This window comes from Clinocottus analis, unplaced genomic scaffold (genome assembly GCF_023055335.1).
Source record: "Clinocottus analis isolate CAN_PGR_092001 unplaced genomic scaffold, fCliAna1.0.p SCAF_3, whole genome shotgun sequence".
NCBI lineage: Eukaryota > Metazoa > Chordata > Actinopteri > Perciformes > Cottidae > Clinocottus > Clinocottus analis.
The window spans coordinates 23,771,513-23,776,272 of record NW_027176042.1 but is presented as its reverse complement, the minus strand read 5'-3'; the positions used below and the strand labels follow the sequence as shown (position 1 = coordinate 23,776,272).

The 4,760-nt window shown below is 39.0% G+C and overlaps 1 protein-coding gene and 1 pseudogene across 1 annotated transcript in view; both read right to left on the bottom strand.

Moving 5' to 3' along the window:
• Positions 1-1,122: 1,122 nt before the first annotated feature.
• Positions 1,123-2,617, bottom strand: LOC137796596 (high mobility group protein B2 pseudogene; annotated as a pseudogene).
• Positions 2,618-3,882: 1,265 nt separating this feature from the next.
• osgn1 (oxidative stress induced growth inhibitor 1) overlaps positions 3,883-4,760 on the bottom strand; it is an 11,296-nt gene continuing 10,418 nt past the window's right edge. Inside the window, exon 8 of the mRNA XM_068595198.1 lies at positions 3,883-4,760. This exon is cut by the window's right edge and continues 2,443 nt beyond it. The gene's annotated coding sequence lies outside the window, so the exon portion shown is untranslated.

Genomic DNA, 4,760 nt, shown 5'->3' with positions numbered 1-4,760 from the left:
GGCGCAGCCGTGTTGTGAGGAGGGTAAACAGCAGCAGGGGACTCAGTACACAGCCCTGGGGGATCCCTATGCTCACAGTTCTTGAATCAGTCTGTGTGGTTTGACTGTCTTTGTTTTTGTATATTATATAGAATAATATTGTGTTGTATTCTCATGATTGACTGAATAAAACACACAAAGCCACAGAGAATGAGCTTCCAACTCTTTTTGTAACAAAAAGTATTTAAAAAAACAAACATGTATGGAAAGTTGTGATGTAGGAGGAAGTTTTCTTTAAGCTAAATTAACCTCATTCGATTTATTAAGTTACTTTAATAAAGGCGATATACTTCCCTCATGTGAGATGACCAGACTTCTGTATATTTGTCTGTTTGTGGCCCTCAGGGGCCGATACAGGAGAACCTTCCTGCCGACTGCTTTCTAATAAACCTCCTGTTACCACTTCCACTGTATGTATACTTGCATCTTCCTTATTGTTACATTTACTTAAATTAATATTTCTGCTCTATTTTATTGTAAGTATGAAATTGTATTTCCAATATTTAATATTTCTTTACTACTAGCCAGCTCTACTATTTTATTGTATTCATTAAGTAGTATTTCCTCTACTTAATATTTTTGTTTACTAGTAACCTGCTCTGTTATTGTATATTTTAGGTAGTATTTTTCCCTGAATTAATATTTTTGTTTTCTAGTAACCTGCTTTGCTATTTTCTTATATATTAAGTAGTATTTACCCAATTAATGTTTGTTTACTAATAAGCTGCTCTTGTTTTCATTGTTTGTATTAAGTAGTATTTGTAGCCTACTTACTATTTTTGTCTACTAACCGGCTCTATTTTATTCTGAATATGTAGTATTTCCCATACCTAATTACTTTTTTAACTAGAAACCGGCTCTGCTATTATATTGTAAATATTAAGCAGCATTTCCCCTAATTAATGTTTGTTTATTAGTAAGCTGCTTTATAATATTGTAAATATTAAGAAGTATTTGCCTACTTATTATGTTTATGTACTAGTAAGCTGCTTGCCCTGAGGGGATAAATAAAGTATCTATACTTCAAATATTCTACTTAATAACAGTATCAAGCTAAAACTTACACATCCAGAAGAAAACAGATTTTTTTGTTTTAATATACAAAATTTTATTACAAAAAAAAAACAAATTTTCTACATGACAATTTTTTTTTGTGTGTGTGAAAGTTCCACTTTAAAAATGGCTTCAAACCAAACTACAGATAACGTGGTAGTAAAATGTAAAATGACAGTGAAGAGACGGCACCAGACAGAAAACATGAGCAGGGCTGCCAGAAACAATACACGGGGTTTTTCTTCCATCTTTTTTTTTTTTTACTTTATGGATTTGCTGCCGTCCAACACTCGTACACAAACTTTTTTGAGTCCATTGCATTTGTTTTTCACAGGAAGTTCATCTCTAAAGCTGCCCGTTAAAAGATAGCAATGAGTTTCTTGGATGTAACAAACGAGTTCAGCAGAAGAAAAAAAAACGTTTTAAAAAAAGAAAACAATTAAAAAAAAGGTTGTTGAGGGGACTAAGTTACAAAATAAAAAGCTAAAATAGAAAAAAACAACCTGAATGTGAAAAGGGTAATACAGGTCTGGAGCTCTGCAGAGAGAGAGAGAGAGAGAAAGAGAGAGAGAGAGAGAGAGAGAGAGGCGGACCGACGGGGACAGCAGGCTACGCGGTTTGATCTGAACAATGCAACGGGGGCAAAAATTCACATCGTTTTTTTTTAAAAACATATACACAACGGTTGTTTTTTAAATTTTTTTTTTAGTCATCGTAGTCGTCGTCATCTTCCTCGTCGTCATCCTCTTCCTCGTCGTCGTCGTCATCATCGTCATCCATGGGTTCTGCTTTCTTGGGAGCGGGCCTGCCGCCGCCGCCGCCGCTCTTCTTGCCCGCGTCGCTCTTCCCCATGCCGCTTCTGGCTTTGTACGCCGCGACGTCCTTCTCGTACTTTTCTTTAAGAATGGCCGCCCGGGCCTCGTACGGCATCTTGTCTTTCGACGTCTGCGTGGACCAGAACTCGCCCAGCTTCTTGGCGATGCCGCCGATGGAGATCCCGGGGTTCTCCTCCTTGATTCTGGGCCGGTGGTCAGAGCAGAACACAAAGAAAGCGGAAGGTGGCCTTTTGGGTGCGTTGGGGTCCTTCTTCTTCTTGCCTTTGCCGGGAGCCCCTTTTGGCGGGATGTAGGTCTGCATCTCTCGGTCGTACCGGACCTTGTCGTTCTTCGCCTTATCCTCGAACTTCACCTTATCTTTCGCCGAGATGGTCTTCCAGCTCTCGGAGCATTTTTTTGAAAACTCCGCGAAGCCGACGCTGGTCCCCGGGTGCTTCATTTTGTGCTCCTCGCGGCAATTCGCAACGAAGTACGCGTACGAGGAGGTCCTTCCTCTCGGCTTGTTCTTGTCCTTGTTCATGGTCTCAGCTCTGTTCGCGGCTAGACGAGTTGTAAACGACTGAACGAGGGTGAAAAAAAGCCCGATTGTTTTGTCACTGTCTGCGAAGGCGAACTAACTTAACTCCCCGGAAGTCACGTCTTACCCAACCGCAAGGTTCTTTTTACGATCTCACGAGCGGTGCGCCGACTCACTGGTCCGGGCGGAACAAAGCGTCCCATCGGCGTCAGTTCCGCCTCCATTCATGACGTAACCCAAATAAAATTTAAAAAAAACAAAAAAAAACGGAATTCAGACCGTTTTTTCCCCGATGAAATAATTAAACAGTCGTTAAAAGAAATAATAACCTAGGTAAAAAATTTTTTAAAGTAATTTCTAAAATGGTTCATTCTTACATTTGAAATATAAACGGCAGTTTCCGGTATGCTAGTCACGTGGGTATATTTTTCTTCTTCTTCTTTGAGATTTTACGGCACACTGTTGCACTACCGCCGCCTTCAGGATCTTTTCAGTCATTGAGAAGAATCTCCATGACGTGCTGTCTGTTTTCCAGAAAATTGGTCCTCAAAAGGTTTCATGTGTTCAGAAAAACAGCCAGTTGGTCAAAGTTTAACAGCACGAAGTAACCAGATAAGATAAAATAAGATTAGTCCCACAGCAGTGCACACAAGAGACACAGTCAAATGAACAGATAATAAAGTAAAAAAATACACAGTAAAATTAAATAAAGTAAATATTTGTCTCGATTTCGCCAGTAAGGTTTTGTAGGTCGTTGTGACGTCACCCGTTGGTTTGTAGAATGCAGTTTTGAAGCCTGTCGTTCTGCCATCTTGGTTTTTACGCAACCAGTAAACAGAAGTGCTCCTATTAGGAAGGCGGAGGACACACGTCATGATGGTGTTGTATCTGTAGCAGCAGTGACCTGTCAATCACCTTGTGGCCCCGCCCCTAAAGCGTCCCTTGCTTTATGGTCTGTTTGACTGTAAATGATAATAATGTACTAAATGAACATCATGCTGTATAGAAGAAGACTTGAAACTAGAGATTGAGACATAAACTCATGTTTACAATGTTTACTGAGGGAATACATCAAGAGAGAAGTAGAGAGTAGAGTCGCCCCCTGGTGGTCAGGAGAGAGAATGCAGCTTCAACACGTGAAGCATAGACTTCTATACAACCAGAGGAGTCGCCCCGTGGTGGTCAGGAGAGATATTGCAGCTCTAACACTAAACAATGCAACGTTTTAGTTTTTAGTTAAATCTGATCTTGAAACCTAAACTTGTGGTTGTTTGAATTATGAAATTGTTGGAATATTCAAAAACAGTTTGACATTTCACTGGTTCCCCCCGAATCCCAGGAAAAGTGTATAAAAACACAGCGAGTCGTGACGGCAATGTTAACTTTTCCCAATTTAATAACATAAACCAGAAACAGAAGGAAGCACGACAAAATTGCTGAAAAAAAACACCTTTTTAATAGAAACCCAGAGACAAATGGAAATGGAAAACGTAGATTTGAGTGTCAATACAGATGAGAAACTTATCAAACATTGTCTAAAAATCACTGAAACTAAACAAGTAACACGTGTTCAGAGAAACATGAACAATACCTGCAGTGAACATGAACGACGCGTTAAGGCACTAGAATAGATCAGTTTACGTGTGGAATCCACCATAAACGCATTTAACCCTTAAATAAATACACATGTGACGTTACACGTGTGAAGGATCCGGATGAAAAGGCCAGAAAACCATTCATTAAATAATCGATTGACAAAAGATTCATAATCACCTGTTGTGGATAATCGATAGTTTATCTAAGTATCATCGTCTGATTATCTTCAGTCTTTTCTTGAACAATTAATAGATTTAGGAAAGTAATAAATAACTAGTTGCATCACTTGTTCTCACATCCAGAACGTCTCATTTTAAATTCATAATTTGGTATTTAAAAGTGAGACATTTTAAATGCGAGTATATTTTTTAGCAAATGTCAAGAAACTAGCAAGAGAATAGCTTGATACGAACATTAGCATTTGCTCCCAAGACAGCTCGTCCCTCCAGGCCACGCCCCCCAAAATAGCCACGCCCCCAAAATTATCATCAAGAACCATAAACAAATGTGGGTATTGTTAGCACGCACTGCTAACAAGCTAGCTACAAGCTAACATGCTGTTGAAGCGAGCAGCTTGTAGAAGCAACTTATTCTTTATTTATTTTTTTTATTTTAATGTATTATTTGCCGGGATGAAAAAGCAAAATTTCATCAAATATAAAACTTTAAATATTTTGAAAGCAGCAAAAATCTGCACAAAGCTGGCAACACAATAAAGG